At 36.1% G+C, this 22,493-nt stretch overlaps 1 protein-coding gene and 1 long non-coding RNA gene across 4 annotated transcripts in view; one reads left to right on the top strand and one right to left on the bottom strand.

The window, feature by feature from the left end:
- The window catches only part of LOC125234004, a 315,889-nt gene that overhangs the window by 6,212 nt on the left and 287,184 nt on the right, over positions 1–22,493 (bottom strand). The gene's annotated exons all lie outside the window — the stretch shown is intronic.
- Positions 4,642–7,459, top strand: LOC125234005. Its single transcript, XR_007177916.1, has 5 exons — positions 4,642–4,813; positions 4,921–5,065; positions 5,280–5,542; positions 6,258–6,460; positions 7,161–7,459. It is a non-coding gene; the product is annotated as an uncharacterized LOC125234005 (long non-coding RNA).

Genomic DNA, 22,493 nt, shown 5'->3' with positions numbered 1-22,493 from the left:
TATTAGTAGGTAACATAACGTTTTCAGATTTTTTGACTATAAACCCCATCCGATTCCGTACTATAACACCCCGTTACCCCTTAATTAATTACACACTAAATTACCTAACTTAAGTCCAAATTGTTAGCCCTAATTAAAACAATACACTATTAAAAATTGGCCATTAAAACAAATACTGTGATCGTCTAGTAAGTGGTAGGACCCCGTAGTTGTGCGTAGCAATCCAGATTCTTTTTACCTTTAGGAACTTGCTATTAGGGGTAAATTTAAGTTGATAAAACTAAGGCAGTAATATATTCACTTGAGGTATAATAAGCTGAGAGAACGTCATTTGTGAAAGAATTTAGTGCGTTGAGATAAAAGTGTGTGAGAATGGTAAAATTGTGTAAGGAATATAAATACAGGAAATATATTAAAAATAATTACAAGACATTATTTAAAATGGGGTTAATTGTTTCCGACCCACGAGTCCCTTATACGTAGGAATAATAGGTGTATAATATAATATAGCCTATTATAAGGACCTCGCTCGAGCATATGTACAAACTAGGTTGCTGGTTCAATTTATGCTTTATCAAACATTGAACAAATGGGATCCTTAGAACAAAAGTAAACTGATGTAAAGTGTCTTTGCTCTACTTAAAAATGTACTACCATAATAGTAGATATCAAATATTTAATCAAGGATCCTTTAATCCCGGTATAATTTTATATGTTTTGGGATGTTTCTGCAACCAAGTCCTCTAACGTCAGGATAGAAACTGCTCTGCCTACCCCTGGTCCATCAAGGAAACAGAATATCTATTTTGATACCCTTTATTGGGCCTATTCATTGACCTTCTTTTGATACTAAGACAAATACTTCATTGATCTAGCCTTTCGAACGACAAAACCCCAGACTCACACGCCATCCCATATATATATTTTGGTTCGGCCATAGCCATCGAAGGTTGTCCAAGATCACAAAATATAAATTCTATATGCGTGCAATTTCCCACGTTCCGAGTATAGTGGTCCATTGCTTGACATCGTGTTTCACTAGTCAATGCTAGAATTGTTTGGTCTCCCAGACAACGTTATCGTTAACCATATTATGAAAATGGAATGATGATTCCAAAGTCTGCCAATCTCGAGGCCAGTGTCAATGATTCAACTTTTGTGAACAATCTTATTTTTATATCAATGATTCTCCTTGATAGCGACAGGATCCTAACATCCATAGATGTCCTATGCCTCCCTAGTATTTAGTTTTAGTATTAATTCCCACAAGTTATCCTTTAACTCTAATAAAGTTTACATGTTATGAACAATAAATAAAGTTATTAATCCTACTTCATTGATATAGCAAAATTATCTTACTTAAGGATGAGACAATAGTATGAAAATCCTTCTAATCACCCAAAGAGATTCTAGCTAATAGAATGTGTATGTACATAAAGTAAATATGTGTAATATTTTATGTATCTATTTTGTTACATATAGTAGTCATATTAGAGATACTCAGATCCGAATTTTAATTAATAATATTCCAAATTAACCGTTAGTGTTAATTGTATGTAATAAATAAATTGAAATTTGAACGACTTTAAATAATTACCACATAAATATAACATTCATGAATATCTTGTTCATATGAAATGAATAAGTACCACTATTTAAAATTATCACCTTCAGAAAATAGCACTAATCTAAAATTACAAATATAAACACATTCAAAATAAACAATTTGGACACTTACTTGTAGTCTTCAAGTCTACTTTACCAAGATACCTTCTCGCCAGTCTCCAACCTCTCAATCTTGTATCTCAAATCCGCTTCCTACTTAAACTCCTGATGTGTTCCTTCAACGATTCCTAGTCGAATGCCTACCTAACCCTCAGATGTGAACACCTCAACGTTCCCTCGCCGAATGCCCTCTCTGACGCTGCGCTCTGAGTTTTATTGTCCCGATTTTAACGCATGCGCTGTGTTGTTTTATGGCTAACAATGTCTGATTTCGCCAGATGTGCCTAAAACGCCTATTGTGCCGGACTTGCCTATTGTGCCTAAAACGCCTATTGTGCCGATTTCGCCTATTGTGCCTAAAACGCCTATTGTGCCGGTTTTAATTCCGAGAATTTCTATTTTTAATTTGTTGGAATTCCATTTCGTATGTAAGTTGTTTTCGTTTTATTTATTTGCAATTTTTAAGTTTTTATCTCTGTATGCATTTGTTTCTAAGCATAATTATTATAGATATATCTTATGATTTGAACCGAGGACTGTGTGGTCCGTTACATCTGCCCCTTTTATTTTCGTTTGATTCAAAATAACATTTTGTGTTAAACGAAAATAACCAATAAAATAATTCAGTTATTGAAATTTTCAATTTCCCATTTTCATAGTTGTGGTGAATAAAAGTGACCAATACTCAAAAGAACCTCACTGATCCAGCACGCATTATGAACTTAATAGTTACCCAGACACATGAGTCAAGTTGTCACCAGCCAGAATTTTCATTCCAGTAAAAGCATTTGGTTGTGAATCAAATGTACCCTAATGGTAAAATCCTTGCATCCTCATATGGGTAGTTAGTCACATTGTCCGACAGGTAACCCGCTATCTCCATTGTACAGATATTATGAACTTACAAAGATCTCTTCACTAGAAAGAAAAAGCCTTTCTATTCTCAGGTAGCCAATGACAACTGTTCTCCCCATAGTTCAAGGAACCAGTCCACAACTCAATACTAATCAATAATTTTCCTCCTTTCTCGGCATAATGTCCTATGTATAATTATAAGAGTAATCAGACAATCAATGTTTTAATCAAATCAACAATTTTATAAATATGATTCCATGTTAAGTCACATTTTTTTTATATATGCCAGACAAAATTATCTGATTTATCCCATAAAGACACAGGGTGTGTGTTTAGTTCGTTTGTTAGCGGCATGTAGAGTATGTTGTTACCAAAAGAATGTACCTGTAAAAGGTATAAATTATTTATCCTAACACCTAACTCTTTTGGTATCAAGTTTGTGTAACCCTTTCCCCATTTCGAAATTCCAATAACTGCCGTCACTATTCTCAGACTTGCAAACACGAGGAAACCCTTCCCATTCTCAGACAATACTACCTACTTCATTCATTCATCTAGCTAAAACCTCTCTTCTTTCTATTATGCCACTCTCATTTAATATACTCGTTCAGATTTCATCCTTCCTCATACGCTCAATTTTACTGTTTCTGACATACCTGCAAGTCCACTTAGATAATGACAGTAAAAATAATATATAATATCATAATTAAAAAGCTCTCCCTTTTTCTTGTTGCTATTTCAATTTTTCAAATTGATCAGAAATTAAAAATATTAAACATAGGTACTTATATCGTAAGTACAGGGACTATGTTATTTTTTACTTTATGAATCACCTTATGCAATCACGTCTTACATTTAACTTTCGCATTAACCCTATACAAACGGCACGCAAAACTGCAAAATATTGTATGTGATGCCAATTACCGTTAAGTATTAATTACTTACATTTTGTTAACCTATAGTTCAAGACGCAAAGTTAAATTATGGAAGATGATACTGCTAAGAATTCTCCTTTTGTAAGTAGGAAAAATAATACAAGTACCTAACTTGTTACGCCTAGCTGCTCTGATAACATCTTCTAACTCTATGACATAACTATCTTCTAGTATTATCGTTACAAACATACACACATACCTACATACTGAACTATCATTAGCTTAATAAACCTATCGTACGCGCATGTGACACTGTTTGAGTTGCAGGCGTCCATAGGTTACGGTAACCACTTTACATCAGACGGGCCTTATGCTTGTTTGCCACTGACGTAGTACATAAAAAGATGGAAAGTCACATGAGTGAAAGTTTCCAAACATGACGAAATATGATTTTTGGTTACACATAATATTGTATGTACTATTTTTCTAAATAAATGATTGCAACGATTGCTTCATTGTTACACAACGATGGTAGTATGGCTACCGTACCGTACATCGAAATCTACAGATCCAACTGAAATCTTACTTTGTTTTGTAAACGATTGAACAAGAATTACGTTTCGAACAGTATGCGAGCGAAACCGCGGGCAAAAGCTAGTAAATCCTGTACTACTACGCATTACCTATTTATGTTATTTTATAACTAATATGGTTCTACGATCCGTTATTTAGCAAAACATAGAAAGTTTGAAATTTGGTGTTCTTCAACTGACCTTTTAATTTGTCATAGTATACTAAATGTCTAAACAAAGTTTTACTTTAAAAATATTTTTTTTTTCCTTAATGAAATTCCACAAAATATATTATTTATATGAGTCATGGATGTTTTCCATGTATACAGCATGTTTTTATCCATTCAAATAGGCATATCGTCGCTTAGCACCCACAGCACAAAATTTGATAGGTTTGGGGCCAAGTCGAACTGTGTAAGATGTCCCCAATATTTATTTATTTATTTCATATTTATATAAAAAAAAAGCATTAAGATTGAATGTAAACGTCAAATCACTGTCTCTATTTTATTATTCTACAATTCGTTCCACATAGTCTGCAGAGCCCCATTCATACTGGATAAATTTTAGTCGCATCCGGTCCGTCAAATGTCTTATGATCTATAGAGCCTTTTGATTTTTCTATGGCAACATTTGCTATGCTGACGTCATTGCCACGTCATTACTGTCAGTCAGACAGAAATAAAAGAAAAATGGATGCCGTTCAGACGTACACGCATTATTTGGAACTGAAAATTACGTAATTTATCGACCTGCTGGCTTGTATTTGTTATAAATCATAAAAAAGTGAGTAATACATTAACTAAGTAATGATATATGTTGTTAGTAATGTGATAAATACAACACAAAATGTGTATAACGAATGTAATAAATAAATGCTTGTTTGGTTTTAGATTATGGAAAACATCATGAACAATAATGAAACAAACCGAACCTTTAGCTACAATAATAAAATGACCCCATGACGCCAGTGGAACTACGTGGTTTTCTTTCATGATGATTTGATGATACCATAATGGAATTAGCCAAGTTTTCGCCGTAAGTAATAATGTATTTAACTTGTCCATCACAAAGCAGTTCATAGTTTAGTTTAAACCTTGACTTGCTAAAATGGTAAAATGTTTTCCAATAGAGAGAATGTCTAATTCCTATAGCGCACTACAATAACATTCTAATTCTGGTCTTAGAGATGGAGAATTTTAGTAAGCCTACAACTTCCTATTTCTTATGTCCGCCTATTTACATGTTTCAGGTATTGGGTGCTAGATGCCCCTTGGAGTTAAGCCCCAGTGCCACTATACTACCTTACCAGTTATGTGTGGGTGTTGTAGTCCTAAGACACCCCGGAGGTACAAAGGGCCTTCACAAACTCACGCCACGCCTTCCTATCTTCAGCAACCCTCGTGACCTCGCTCCACCAGCTCAAACCTGCCACTCGCAGCTCATTTTCGACGGACCGCTTCCATGAGTAGACAAGGCACCGACGATCACGGCTTGCATCACCTGTACTAATATGTAAGTTACACTTTTAATGTCTAATGATCCTGTAATCTGTTAACTAATCTCACCTAGTGTTAATAAAATTATTTGTATGCCTTGAATTAACGAGCCGAACCGTGCGGGTTCGAACCGTGACTCATTTGAGAACTATCATCTGATATTTGCCAGTTGCTTTTGAGTGAAGGAAAACATTGAGAGGAACCAGACTAGTTTCAATAAGACCTAGTGAAAATTAGTGCCTACGCCGTATCCTGGATTTAGCTGTCAAGCAGACTCCATGCTTCCATGAGCCTTGGCAAATGCTGGAATAATGCAAGGAGGTTGAATGAATTTTAAAGTATGACCAAGCAATGTTGGTTTTAAGCAAAAATTGTATAAATGAAGAATGTAAGCATTACCGAATGTCAATAATAAGAATCATGCTTAGTTTGTAATCAAGTAGGCCTGTACAAAAATGCCCCTTCAATTTTTATTTATTTATTTAACTTTTATATTGTTGTTAAGTCAATTATCTCTCTTTTATTCTATTTGGCTAAACTTTATTTCGATAATAGTTTAGTAGGATAAAATTTGAAATTTATCCCTTAATTAAAATAGACCCTAATTAATAAAATGATCAAATACCTATTTAGTTATAAAATCTCTGCCAATCAATCTTATTCTTATAACTTATGCTTATAACTAGGCTTATTTCCTACTTAATTAATAAATATTTTCTTAAATTTTCCAGAGCATGCTGAACACCGCTGTCATTATACTAGGAACAACGTCCTGCCCCTTCCCCGGCTGCGCACAAATTGGAACTCCATTGGCATGCCCCTTTGACTGAGCAACTTGTGTATGTGTGTGTGCTCGAATCACATTCACTTGCAACAGAATGACTCCCAGGCTGACCTGGCTCAGTTCCTGTATGTCTGATCTACATAGACAATGGTAAAATATTTTATTTATTTATTTATTATTCTTTGGTTTACTCTAGGGTAAATAATATTATTTGCTCTTATTCCTGATTCTAATAATAGCAAGTCTATTACAGACTGACTCCATTTGTTCATTCTAACTATTATACTGTGCACTATATTTGGCACAAACACTACTACTAAGTCTAAAATCTTAAGTCTAGCTTATCTACCTAACCAGTCAAATTGATCTATGCTAACTTACTGCATCCACTGATAACTGGTTCAAAAAAATCAAAACACAGACAGACGGATAATCTGACAAATTAAGTCATAAATATAGGAAACCTATGATCATCTTCCTCACTCTATTTTATAGTATACTAGAATTAGTGTAATCACAATCTACTGATAAATATTTTAAAAAGCTTGCTCTTGGCAATTATGCTTTCCTATTGTAACCTTGGGTCATATTGTAGACTACTCCATAGTTAATATATTTACTAGCTACATGCTACCTAAAGAACTGAAATTTTATAAACTCATTAAATGGGATGACAATACAATATTACAATATCATTAAAAGCCGACTTCATGAAGATGTCTGACAAACAATGCAATTCATTATATGACTTGTTGACCTGTATGTATAAAAAAAGGAATGCACATCCAATAGTGGAATTGCATTCTAAATGTTTTAACTGAAATGTATTTACCCTTCATTTTTGTTCCAGGTTTCAATGAAAGAGTGAAAATTCTTCTCCATGTACAATCACTTTCAACGCCTACACTGACTACACCAAATATGATCATCACCCAACGTGTCTCACATCAAGATACTTTTCAAAAGTCATCAAGAAGTGGAACAATATTTTTTTTTTCCATTATTGCCTGAATAATCCTAACTAAAAGTTATTTCTCTATTCTATTTTTCCTGCATGGAGTGGCGCTTTTCCGTCTAATGGAACCAACAAGAACATGTATGCTCTGGGTTTTTATTGTGCACCTTTCCAATATTACTAATAAAGCATTTTGTGAGTGTTTCATTTACCACCTTCCTTCATAATTTTGCTAGCGTGTGATTCACCGTGTCCCTAATTTTTAAATGCAATAGCTACTGTAATCTGTTCACTAATGGGAATAATTTCATGTTAACACAGTTTTGAATACTATCTTAAATAATGACTACTGACTCAATAAAAATATTCCTAGCTATAAGCTTGCCTGAGGTTATTGAATGGTGTGCCTAACTCCTCACTTGAGTACACTTAAGTACTATGCTTAAATTCTAGATTGTATGTTCTTGACAATTAGCTACTTGATTGTCTCTTTCAAGTAATTTTAATTTGTTCACACTTCAGTGGAAGACAACTAATCCTTAGTTGTTAGTAAGTATGAGACGTGCTAATTGCTACTCGTTTCCCTATGATTATGAATACCATTACTTATTCTATTGTTAATTTTATTTAAAAATAAATCAAAATCAAATCAATGAGTCGCCCTGTTGACAACATAAGATTATTGTCAGTATAATCACAGCTAAAATAAATATTTCACAGCTTAACGCTTGTCTAGATCAATCATCATTTTATTTCCTAGTTTTTCTCTAGCTGTTAACAGCTTATTACTAATCAGTTGATAACACGGAAAAGGGGCGAGAAGATAGTGAGGTAAGAGTGAACATGATATTGTCTTGCTGTCAAAGTGACATCTACCAAGATATGCGACACTGTTGACACATGAAGAATAGATTTTGACAAAATGTATAGTATGAATTTTTTGAAACGAACGTTTCTAAACAAAGGTATTGTTCCTTTTGTGTTGAGCGGGAGCTTCTGTATTTGCACGCGCTAAGACAACAAGAAGCAACTGTATCCTGATAATTGTAAGGTTCAAATCTGTACAGCAGCAAATTTGAGATAGATTATTTTGGAAATGTGAAGCGATAGACCACACCGCTATAGGTGCGAAAATACAGCGTTTCTAATACTTTGATACTTGGTGGTGGTGCTGTAAGTAATGAAACACGTATATTATCACTGTTATTTTTTATTAATGATTTTGTTAACAATCAACAATTGTATATAGCAATATATAAATAGTAATTACATAAATATTAGGTACAAGTCTTGATAAATAAAATAACATAAATAACTAAACAAACCGTAAACCGTATTTATAACAAAACATAACAATGGCGGTCAGATTGAAAAACCTTATCAGTGTTTATTGTCACTTTGCGATGACACCTTAAGGTGCCAGGTGCTTATCAACCTTTTAATCGTAGTTTCGCTGTTTAAACGTGTTATTTTTATTATACAGACTGACATATTACCGATGATTATTATAACTATATGTACTATACTTACACCATCAAGTATCAAAGTATTAGAAGCGCTGTATTTTCGCACCTATAGCGGTGTGGTCTATCGCTTCACATTTCCAAAATAATCTATCTCAAATTTGCTGCTGTACAGATTTGAACCTTACAATTATCAGGATACAGTTGCTTCTTGTTGTCTTAGCGCGTGCAAATACAGAAGCTCCCGCTCAACACAAAAGGAACAATACCTTTGTTTAGAAACGTTCGTTTCAAAAAATTCATACTATACTTAATCAAGTCTGTGTATCGCATACTGTCATTAATTTAGCTTATTCTGTTTCTTAAAAGAACATGCCAATACTAGCAACTTGTACATGACATATATACATACTACATGCCAAATCTAGTTAGAAATCAATTCCTACAGAGGCCCATAGAGCAAAGTACCTAAAATACTAGCAATATTTCCTTGCTTATTTCTACTTAATTTAGTGATACTGGCAGATATATTATAACCAACAGAACGGAAAATCTTGATTCACTAAACAGTAAAAGTTTCCCTTAACATAAAACATGTACAGCGTTTTAATATTAAATTATTTTGATGTATCTCTAAGTATTTATAATCTTCCATGATATCGTTTTAAAGGACCCTCGACACAAAATTACCACAAGACAGTCGATCTGTGCGTAATTGCTTTCAGTAACGACTAGTTTGTTTTAGTACAAAACTTTCCCAGTAGATAAATATAACCGATACCATTGAGGTTTTATTTTTGCTATAATCTCTTCATTATCGCAACAGAATAAATATTAGCTAGAAAACGAATAACTTTTCTAAATTTGCCATTCCAATTGAATTGTTTCATTGACAGCTGGTTTGACATTTTTACAATAGCCTCAAATACTTTCTTCTATCCCCGGTGTCCCTAGTCGATGACAGTTTTCTGCACGTGTTATCTCTTATCAGTCTGTACGCACGTTGTTGATCGATAATTATGTTATTGTTTACATACAATACCATGTGCACACGCGATTCCAATTATCGTATAAAGCCGCGTCCTAAGTTCGTAACGGGTAACGTTTATAAGTTTATGCTAGAAGTACAACTGTCATTAGTTCTTTCGAAAGTGAAATAAAAATCTAATTAGATAAGTGATAAGCCTACAATGGTTTTAAAATTACACAGCTATGTCTAAAGTGAGTGAACTGTGTGCTAAAGTGCAAAGTTTCTGTTTCAATATCGGATTGTGACTTTGTTTAAAAATCCAGGTTAGTGACCTTAAACTTACAAAACATACTTCAAAATGAAACGTATCTTAGAAAACTATCAATAGCTTGATTGCCCCTTAGACTATTACGCAGTGGTTAATAAAGATAGACGAATGATACAAAAATAAAATAAAGTTTCAGCATGAAGGATAGCAAGTTCCTAACAAGGATATCTCATTCACAGCAACACTTTGTGACAAAATGTCACTTGAATATGCTAACAATTGGACATATTTAGGTCTATTACATCCTGCGGTCACGGACTAACACTTTATAACACCCCGTTACCCCTTAATTAATTACACACTAAATTACCTAACTTAAGTCCAAATTGTTAGCCCTAATTAAAACAATACACTATTAAAAATTGGCCATTAAAACAAATACTGTGATCGTCTAGTAAGTGGTAGGACCCCGTAGTTGTGCGTAGCAATCCAGATTCTTTTTACCTTTAGGAACTTGCTATTAGGGGTAAATTTAAGTTGATAAAACTAAGGCAGTAATATATTCACTTGAGGTATAATAAGCTGAGAGAACGTCATTTGTGAAAGAATTTAGTGCGTTGAGATAAAAGTGTGTGAGAATGGTAAAATTGTGTAAGGAATATAAATACAGGAAATATATTAAAAATAATTACAAGACATTATTTAAAATGGGGTTAATTGTTTCCGACCCACGAGTCCCTTATACGTAGGAATAATAGGTGTATAATATAATATAGCCTATTATAAGGACCTCGCTCGAGCATATGTACAAACTAGGTTGCTGGTTCAATTTATGCTTTATCAAACATTGAACAAATGGGATCCTTAGAACAAAAGTAAACTGATGTAAAGTGTCTTTGCTCTACTTAAAAATGTACTACCATAATAGTAGATATCAAATATTTAATCAAGGATCCTTTAATCCCGGTATAATTTTATATGTTTTGGGATGTTTCTGCAACCAAGTCCTCTAACGTCAGGATAGAAACTGCTCTGCCTACCCCTGGTCCATCAAGGAAACAGAATATCTATTTTGATACCCTTTATTGGGCCTATTCATTGACCTTCTTTTGATACTAAGACAAATACTTCATTGATCTAGCCTTTCGAACGACAAAACCCCAGACTCACACGCCATCCCATATATATATTTTGGTTCGGCCATAGCCATCGAAGGTTGTCCAAGATCACAAAATATAAATTCTATATGCGTGCAATTTCCCACGTTCCGAGTATAGTGGTCCATTGCTTGACATCGTGTTTCACTAGTCAATGCTAGAATTGTTTGGTCTCCCAGACAACGTTATCGTTAACCATATTATGAAAATGGAATGATGATTCCAAAGTCTGCCAATCTCGAGGCCAGTGTCAATGATTCAACTTTTGTGAACAATCTTATTTTTATATCAATGATTCTCCTTGATAGCGACAGGATCCTAACATCCATAGATGTCCTATGCCTCCCTAGTATTTAGTATTAGTATTAATTCCCACAAGTTATCCTTTAACTCTAATAAAGTTTACATGTTATGAACAATAAATAAAGTTATTAATCCTACTTCATTGATATAGCAAAATTATCTTACTTAAGGATGAGACAATAGTATGAAAATCCTTCTAATCACCCAAAGAGATTCTAGCTAATAGAATGTGTATGTACATAAAGTAAATATGTGTAATATTTTATGTATCTATTTTGTTACATATAGTAGTCATATTAGAGATACTCAGATCCGAATTTTAATTAATAATATTCCAAATTAACCGTTAGTGTTAATTGTATGTAATAAATAAATTGAAATTTGAACGACTTTAAATAATTACCACATAAATATAACATTCATGAATATCTTGTTCATATGAAATGAATAAGTACCACTATTTAAAATTATCACCTTCAGAAAATAGCACTAATCTAAAATTACAAATATAAACACATTCAAAATAAACAATTTGGACACTTACTTGTAGTCTTCAAGCCTACTTTACCAAGATACCTTCTCGCCAGTCTCCAACCTCTCAATCTTGTATCTCAAATCCGCTTCCTACTTAAACTCCTGATGTGTTCCTTCAACGATTCCTAGTCGAATGCCTACCTAACCCTCAGATGTGAACACCTCAACGTTCCCTCGCCGAATGCCCTCTCTGACGCTGCGCTCTGAGTTTTATTGTCCCGATTTTAACGCATGCGCTGTGTTGTTTTATGGCTAACAATGTCTGATTTCGCCAGATGTGCCTAAAACGCCTATTGTGCCGGACTTGCCTATTGTGCCTAAAACGCCTATTGTGCCGATTTCGCCTATTGTGCCTAAAACGCCTATTGTGCCGGTTTTAATTCCGAGAATTTCTATTTTTAATTTGTTGGAATTCCATTTCGTATGTAAGTTGTTTTCGTTTTATTTATTTGCAATTTTTAAGTTTTTATCTCTGTATGCATTTGTTTCTAAGCATAATTATTATAGATATATCTTATGATTTGAACCGAGGACTGTGTGGTCCGTTACAGTACCCACTATACAGTAGGTGTTTTTTTCTCCAGTTACAGTTGAATATACCTACGTTAATTAATAATTTTAAATATAAAAATATCATAAAATCAATTTAATATATTAATATCCTAAGTGTATTCATTGTCACACTTTAACAAACACGAATGAAAAACTTCCAACTTGAAATTCATGAACTTTTTTGCATTACCGTGTAGGTCAAAGGGACGTCAAAACCACACCTCGGACACTGGCGATCAAATATATGAAAGAGGCGCATTCCTAGCACACATTCTAAACTCGTGTAATTAGGTGAACGCGTATATACCATACTTGTATGAGTGAGATATGACAGGTCGACTGTTCTCGTTTTTGACAGACGGTAACTGTGAGGTAGCTGAGAGGGGGTGGGCGGCACTTTCAGCGGGGACCGGCAGTGGCCATACTGTACGATAGTACTTTTTTTTATACTGTGTCAACACTGTTATGACACTCATGTCAGAAGCAGTTCATTTCATTCGACCTACATCCTTCCATCATAATTATACTCGGAACTGAGTTTAGTAATGCAATTCATGACATGATTAGGGTTCCGTAGTCAACTAGGAACCCTTATAGTTTCGCCATGTCTGTCTGTCCGTCCGTCCGTCCGTCCGTCCGTCCGTCCGTCCGTCCGTCCGCGGATAATCTCAGTAACCGTAAGCACTAGAAAGCTGAAATTTGGTACCAATATGTATATCAATCACGCCAACAAAGTGCAAAAATAAAAAATGGAAAAAAATGTTTTATTAGGGTACCCCCCCTACATGTAAAGTGGGGGCTGATATTTTTTTTCATTCCAACCCCAACGTGTGATATATTGTTGGATAGGTATTTAAAAATGAATAAGGGTTTACTAAGATCGTTTTTTGATAATATTAGAATTTTCGGAAATAATCGCTCCTAAAGGAAAAAAAAGTGCGTCCCCCCCCCTCTAACTTTTGAACCATATGTTTAAAAAATATGAAAAAAATCACAAAAGTAGAACATTATAAAGACTTTCTAGGAAAATTATTTTGAACTTGATAGGTTCAGTAGTTTTTGAGAAAAATACGAAAAACTACGGAACCCTACACTGAGCGTGGCCCGACACGCTCTTGGCCGGTTTTTTTTTAAATTATCTTCTACGAACAGTCAGACATATTTGTCACCCGTGTGGAGACGGGTTAACAATTTCACCACCATATTTCCCCCCGTGGGTGTCATAGAAGTCAACATTGTGTTGTGAATTGTGATGCTAGCAACCTGTCACTGCAACATCACAATTTGGTTGTCTTTCAACCGCTTCATTACCAAAAGTGATACTGAAACTTGAGCAGTTTCACATGCTCAAAATTGGTTTAGGAACACAACTCCGACGACCGGTCTGGCCTAGCGCGTAGTGACCTGCTTGCTAAGCCGCGGACCCGGGTTCGAATCCCGGTAAGGGCATTTATTTGTGTGATGACCTCAGCAATTTGTTCTTGAGTCATGGATGTTTTCTATGTATGTAAGTATTTATAAGTATGTATTTATCGATATACGTAAGTTTATCGTCGCCTAGCACCCATAGTACAAGCTTTGCTTATTTTGGGGGTGGGTTGATCTGTGTAAGGTGTCCCCCAATCCCAATAATTATGTATTTATTTATTTTTATAACTTAGGCTTAGATACTTCATGCAACTGTTAGACATCAAAATTAATGTCGATAGTTTTGCGAGCAAGCAACTACTTACAAGTCATAAACCTATAACTTCAATTAACTCAAGAACCATCAGAACTAACAGTAAACCTATAAAGTTTTTAGTAGAAGGAGTGATAGTGTACTACTGCATATTTTCATAATGTTAGCTAATGCAGATTGTAAAATATTAATAACTCTTATTGAATTTATATTGATAGATTTTGTAATGATTATAAGTGAACTTTACTGCCACAGTTACTTACGTAAACAGTGATTACTAATTTATTTTAAGCAGTTAATTTGTGACTTTAGTTGCACCTATACCGCCTTTCAAGTAAAAAGTTTCAATATGCAAATTACTTTTCGTAATGAAACTGTTCTTTTGATCATGGAATTATTACATGACCTATGCATGATTGTGTTTTCATTTATAGATCAATTGTCGCTTACAATTAGCTGATAATTATCTTTAGGATTTCTAAAAGATGTGACGCAGCCATCGCAACTATGCGAGTACAAGCGAAATGATATTTTTTGGATGTCCAAAAGGTATCAAGTAAATTGGCCTTGTTTGACTTGCGCTAACGCATAACTTGAGAGAGATGGCGCCACTGCCACGGCTAACGTCAACTCAGTGCATAATATTTTCTTAAAAATAGTTAAAAAGCAAATATAACGGAAAAAAACTAGTTAAAATGTGAAACGTTGTGCAATTATCCCCGGAAAGTGTTATTAACGTGAAAGAACTTTGTGAAAAGTGAAAAAATACTATTTTACATTTGTGTGATTATTATACGGAATATACGGGACTTTAAATATAAAAATAGAAACTATTATATATAACTACCACACTGTATCAATAAAAACTGGAATCTAATTGATAAAAGTGTTTAGAACAGTGTCAAAGTGAACGAATAATATATACCAGCCGTTAGTGTATTCAAAATAAACAAAGACATTCAAACGTAATTCAAAGGTCAGCTGACGCACATAACCATCTAGCGAAGAACACATGAACCAGAGCTGAACCTGCTATGCGAGTGTGAACATTCTAAGTGAGAGCGCCATCTATATTTCGTTTGGTGAAACTGTACGCCCGAAGCTTCTACCACTAGCGCTGAGCAGATTTGAAGCGCCATCTATTAACTTAACGCCAAACCACTGAACACAGTAGTATACTGCGCCTGCGCTTACGCACGTACGAAAGGTTTTACTACTTTACGCTTAATGGTCAAGATGGCGCCAACATGCGCGAAATGTAGCGAGAGTCTACTAAATAAAGATGTACTCAAATGTACCAAATGTAAAAATACTTTTGACAAAAAATGTGCAGGAAGGTCGAGTAAGTTGTTCAATTTGATGACGACAGAAAGTAAGAGAGCATGGGTATGCCTTTCATGTCGGCAAAGTGCACTATCACCAAGCCAACATCTCACAAGAAGAAAACCCCCTGTTATACTAAAAAGTGAGGACGAACAAAATATCACATTAAGAAGAAAATATACAAAAACAATAAGTAAGATGTCGCCGGCAGTAGAGGTGTCATCACCTAATCTCTTAAGTCATAAAAAAACAAAGATAGAAAATGTTTATAGCCACTCAGCTCACTCAGCAGAAGAGGCCGTCGATCTCCTTGTTGCCCCTGCCGAGTCCATTCCCTCGGAAAGTTTAGAACCGGACGAAGACACACATTTAAAGACGTGCATCGTACCTGAGAGCTATCTGGGCGCCTCAGGTGCTCAAAGCGGTGGCTGTGTAGTAACAGAACAGATTATATATGTAGAGACGTTTACCGACAACGACGAACCTTCCTGTGCAACACAAGAAACTGAAAACTTCCTTGAAAGCTCGCCAAGCAGCCCAATTGTCCAGAGCGATCGCAGTCAAGTGGGGGAAGAGCTTAAAAGGGTAGAGACTGGTATCAATAAAAACGAACTTTCATGTGCGACGCCAATGCCGAAAAGTGACCCTATAAGCTCCCCGATCACCCCAGCTACCTATTGTGATCGCTGCATAGTGGAGGAAGAGCTTAAAATTTTAGAGACATATGTCGTCCAAAACGAACCTACTTCGACGCTGCAAGAGCTCGAAAGCTCCCCAAACATACCATTAGCTCAGAGCGATTGCTGTCAAGTAGCAGTAGAGCTTATAAATGCTACACACGACTCTACAACGATGAACGTAACGATGAGAAAGAAAAAGGATGTCATTATTAGGCCCATAAATACGCCTTCAGACCCCTCTACCCCTTCGAGAAATATACCTCCGGGCCCGGACACTAATATTGATGGCACCATCAACACGTTAAATAAGTCACCCAGTCCCTCCAAATACAAAATAGACGATCCAGAAACGCCCACAGGTCCCTCTACAGTCTCGACTCCTTGCCCTAGAGCTTTAATAGAGCCTAATATTTCTATGGGGTCACCGCACAATAGATCTGTAACAAAATCTAAATCAAGCGAGTATCTACATCGTATCGTACATTGCGACTCAATGAACGACAGCATGCAGTTCATGGATGAAACTCAGTCAAAAAGCTTAGATTTGAGCCGGAATACTGAATCTATATCAGACCTTCATTGTGAGATTAAGAGGTTAAAATTGGAACTCGCTACCACTGAGGAAGAACTGCAAAATGTAATTTTGGAGAAAGGTGAACTTACACGTCAAATTGAAAAGCTTACGAGGGAAGTACGCGCTCTTAAAAATATATGCAAATCTCCTCAACAAACTAAAAAAGACCGGAAAAATCTGACCTTGGACTCTAGTAGAGATACTTTACATCCAGAAAATTTAATCAAAATTATTTCAATGGAAGCTCAAATACAAAAGTTAAATAATGAACTTGTGAGCTCACGCGCGGAACTGTCCCGTCTCAAGGAAAATATTAGAGACCTTGAACAGCAATCAGTACAAAGTAATCCAACAGAAAGGGGCCAAGTAATGGAATCGCTGCACAGTACATGTATAGAGATTGATCAAGATACATGCAAACGAAAACTCTGCATCATTTCGAGTAGTAAAAGATGTAAACTACTACAAAATATTCAAGCAAGTAATGTTTTTAAAGACTTCGAAAGATGCCACTTTATTATTCCCAATGTAGGCATCGGTACTATGCTCGAGGGCCTAGAAAAGAAGATTAATCTATACACTAAACAGGATTTCTGCATTATTATGGTTGGTGAATCAGATTTCTGTACTACACAAAATTATGGCGAGATTGTTAAGTACATTAGAGGGAAATTGGAAAGCTTTGTAAATACAAACATAATCATAGCAACTCCAACTTATATTTATGGGGCAGCGCTATACAATGCTAGAGTCGAGACATTTAATAAATTATTGGGGCAGGATATTTTCACTCACAGGTATGCCGTACTACTCGACTCTAACCTTAACCTTACACTAAATAATTTCTCTATCATGACTGGGAAAGTTGCGAGGACGGGAATTCAAATAATACTTGAATGTTTAGAGGAGCTCATATGGACAATTCAGCAAAAAAAATCACAGGCCGTCACACCTGCGGGTACCACAAAAACTCACATGGACAAACCAAGCCAAAGTGCGGAATCCATTCACATAGAGCAAGAAACACCATTGCGGTTTTTTCGTCAAATGCCAAAGTAAAACTTGTAGAGCTACTTCAGAGAAGGCAAATATAAAACAGACGAAGAATACGACAAAATCGATTACAATTTATTATCAAAACGCTAGAGGGTTAAGAACTAAGTTGAATACATTTTTTAACAATGCGGCGTCATCTACATACGACTTAATAGCAATTACAGAATCAGGAACAAATGACAGCATCTCGGATGGAGAGTTAGTTCCTCAAGGATTCACAGTGCTGCGCTGCGATCGCATGGATGGCCGCAAGCATGGTGGGGCAATGTTGATAGCCGCTCCGCGGGTCGGCCTCAGCCTACAGCGAGTTGTACCACCGGGTCGCGACATAGACTCAGCGATTTATGAACTTATCTCAGCGGTAGTGAAAGTGAAAAATAACTATTCTTGTCTTTACTGTGTGGTGTACATTCCCCCTAAAAGCCCCGATAGAGAGTATATGCAATTATTTCACACGTTAGAGCTTTTTTCTTCGAAATACAAAAATCTTATAATACTTGGTGATTTTAACTTGTACTCAGCTTCATCTGATGTTCAAAATTATTTTGATTTTTTTTTGGCCTTCTGTGGACTAAGTCAGAGAAACCTAGTCACGAATACCAACGGGAGGTTATTAGATTTAGCCTTGACATCTGGACGGGATGAAGATATGTCGGTAAGGTTGGCCCTTGATATTCTGGTTTCAGTGGACGAGCATCACCCACCACTGGAAATCAACGTGGTGGTAGGCGCGTGTAAGCCCAAAACTGTGATAGATGCTGGTAAGCCTCAATACAACGCATCGAATGAGACTAAGGTCCACCCTTACCCTAAATGGAATTTCTGTAAGTGTAATTCTAATCAACTGTATCTTGATATGACACTGATAGACTGGTCCTCCCTATATAGTATAAGAGATGTTGAAGTAGCTGTTCAATGTTTTTATGTTAAGCTATATAGTGTGATAAATAGTAACGTACCTACTAAAAGACACAATAATAATAAGAGTAATGACAAGTTTAAATATCCCGAATGGTATACCGTAGATATAATAAGGGATATAAAGGCAAAAGCATATTGGCATAAGTTATATAAACACAGCGGAGATGAGAACCATTATAAAATGTTTTCTTATTACAGGACCATAGTTAAGAAAAATATTAGTGTGTCATTAAAAATGTACCAGGAACGCTTACAGAAAAATTTCATTAGCGATCCCGCATCATTCTGGGGGTTTGTAAGATCACAGCGCGACAGTCGTAATAAGTGCATGGTATCTAAGGACGGCCAGACGTTACAACCGGAAGAATGTGCTAGGGAGTTGGCAAAATTCTTTCAATCCGTGTACAGTAAGGTCGAACCACGTCTGAACCCGAGTGTAGCGGCGGAAGAGGCGGCAGCGGGCGGTGCAGGGACAAGTTTAAGAGTACATATACCGTGCTTGCAGCTATCGGATGTGCAAACTGCCCTGCGCCGGCTTAAGCCAAAGCGATCTGCCGGACCCGATGGAATTCCGCCGTATGTGGTCAAATACTGTCGAATTTTGTTAGCAGAGCCCTTGTTACACATTTTTAATCTGTGTCTCTATCAGAGCGTATTTCCAGAATGTTGGAAGACCACTCGAGTTACACCAGTCCCGAAGAGTGGGGCAGGAACGGATGTGAGCGGATCCCGACCAGTGGCGGTTTTGTCAACATTTGCCAAACTATTGGAATCCGTGTTACACGCAGCGATATTTCCCCAGGTGGCTGCGAGACTGAGTGAAGCCCAACATGGCTTTCGTCCAGGCCGTAGCACGGAGAGCAATTTGCTGTGCTTTATGAACTATGCGACACAGGAAGTAGACCGGCTAGGCGGACAAGTCGATGTCGCATATTTCGATTTTACGAAAGCGTTCGATACCGTGGATAACGATATACTGTTGGCAAAGCTGGCTTCGATGGGATTTACGCCAAGTCTGATTAGTCTCTTTGCAAATTACTTTAGTAACCGCAAGCAATACGTGGATTATAAAGGCCACGTATCGGATTGTTATCGAACGCTTTCAGGTGTAAGCCAGGGCAGTAATTTGGGCCCCTTAAACTTCAATCTCATGATCAATGATCTTCCGAGTGTTGTAGAGCATGCTACCTGCCTGATGTTTGCAGATGACCTTAAATTGTTGTTGAAAGTCAGGGATGGCAATGATTGTAGAAGATTACAGAGTGACATCGACAAGGTAGTGAATTGGAGCCACAAAAATAAGTTGTCCTTCAATGTGTCCAAATGCAACGTAGTGACATACAGCAAAGCCGTCTCTCCATTGGTACACTCGTATAACATTGAAGGGGAACCAATAACGCGAGTGTCGTCTGTGCGAGATCTGGGTTTGCGGGTTGAGTCGGATCTGTCCTTTAGAAAGCACATAGTAGATACTTGCAAGAAAGCTTTTAGAAACTTAGGCTTTATACTACGCCAGACAAAGGACTTTAAAAACACGGCAACAGTCAGGGCTCTCTATAACGCGCTAGTAAGGAGTAGACTAGAAAGTGGGGCAATGATATGGAACCCTCATGAAGCGAAGTACTCTTTGATGGTAGATAAAATCCAAAACAAATTTACCAGATATTTGTACTTAAAAGAGTATGGAGTGTATCCGTTTTATCCACTCATGTACCCGACTCTCTTTGTTCTTGGCATGGTAGGTTACACGAAACTGGAAGTGAGGCGAAATCTGTCATTGGCGACATATGTGTTCAAAGTTTGGCGGGGGATCGTGCACAATCCGGAAGTGCTGGGGGAGTTAGGACTGGTGGTGCCGCGCGCGCGCGGGCCGTGCCGCCGCGCTCCGCGCATGCTGGCGCGCCCGAGCGCGCGCACTAATTTGCTAGCTGCAGCACCGTTGGTCGCGGCAATTAATATTTTAAACAAGATCTCGGTTGAAATAGATCTCTTCAGCTGTACTCTTACTAAGTTCACAGAGGCCACTTATAAATATTTGTGTAATTTAAATAAATGAAATTATATATTAGCTAAATAGTGTATACATTAATGGTAGATTTGATATTCCTATTTTAGAATGAAATGTGTATTATTTTAGTAACTTGTTTTATATTGAATTTGACATTGAATTTTGTGATAATGATAAGTAATTAATAATAATGTATTTTTAGTGTTAATGTGACTAGTATATAAGCGCTTTGGTTAACACTGTAATGCTTATGTATGCTAAAATAAATGAAAATGAAAATGAAAATGAAAAAACTTACCAACCGCAGTCTGACATAATTACAGAACAAAATTTTAAAAATAAACTAGCAATAGATTTTTAAAACATTCAACGTTTTTCAACTGATAAAGAAAAACAAGTTAATCATCTAAATAATTGACACTACATTTTTAATGACTACGAGTATTTTACATATTTATTACAATTAAATAGGTATGTAATAGTATCTCATATTAAAAAAGTATTTAAACTCGTATCTAGGCAAATACTGTGTCTCAGAAGATCCGAGATGTAAAACGATCCTAAAGACACAATGCCTTTTACGAGCCGAATTGGTTTCTCAAGCAACTGACATTCCCACAGCCTCCGGTCCGACCGATAGGCCTATTCGAACTAGTGACACTGATGTCACTGATCATCTTATGCATGTCACTGAATATCTAACTGCACAGGACTAAAGTTTTGATTTTTTTGCGCACGATTGTCAAACAAAGTCTGTAAAAAGCGGGAATAAATATTCTTGAAAAACGAGAGTTAGAAAGGATATTATTTTGGTTAGGTAGTTATTTAACATTTGTTTAATTTGCAGAATATAAATAGCAACGGCATGGCAACGTGCGTAAAGAAGTGGCACTGATTGTCCCAAACACACATACTTACGGGTCTAATTTGACTTCATGCTAAATATCTAGCTTAAAAAAGCTCACAAAGTCATACAGACAGGACAACACCAGTCATACCATGCACATAGCGAATAGTGCACTTATATACCTAGCTCGAAGCTACTAGTAAGTAGGCATTTGAGTATTGGCGCGAACGAGCATCACAATATCTAATTCAATATTAAGTTCAAATATCATACTTGATGTTCGAATTGGCCTACGAGTGGTTCTCAGCCCGAATCTCCTCATTATCACGTTATTACGGTTCCGCGTCAAATTTCACGTGCTATCACCGAATACCATTCATGTGTCTCACTATGTCGATAAAAGTGTTAAAACTGCGTGTGAAATTAACGGTTATTATTTGTAAACGACAAATTGGCACATACGAGTATATTGCTCCAGCTTATAAAACAAACTTAAATTTACTGTGTTTTTTATTTAACTATAGCATCTGAGGCTACACACTAGTAAACTAACTTAATATAATAAGAAACCAAGAAACATTATCTCATCTAAGTACAAAGTTTCAGAAAAATCTAGCTATGTAGTTGTTTTGTATGGAGAATCGAGCTTCTTGTTGCTGCGAACACTTAATTCAGCATCTTTTTAAATATCTTATTTGAGTGTTTCTACTGATTACATTAAACAAAATCCGTATTTTCTAAATGAAATTGTAAAAACAGGATTCATTCAATTCTAGTTTCGTGTCAACATCGGTATTTTAGATTATCAATGGCATTTGCATAAAAGTAAAATTCCCAAAATATCAGTTACTAGGTTACCATAAGGTCTGGCGTCGTAATCCACCATTCACA

The sequence above is a fragment of the Leguminivora glycinivorella genome, chromosome 15 (assembly GCF_023078275.1).
Source record: "Leguminivora glycinivorella isolate SPB_JAAS2020 chromosome 15, LegGlyc_1.1, whole genome shotgun sequence".
Lineage (NCBI taxonomy): Eukaryota > Metazoa > Arthropoda > Insecta > Lepidoptera > Tortricidae > Leguminivora > Leguminivora glycinivorella.
Note: the sequence above shows the minus strand (reverse complement) of the source record. Positions and strands in the feature narration are given on the sequence as shown.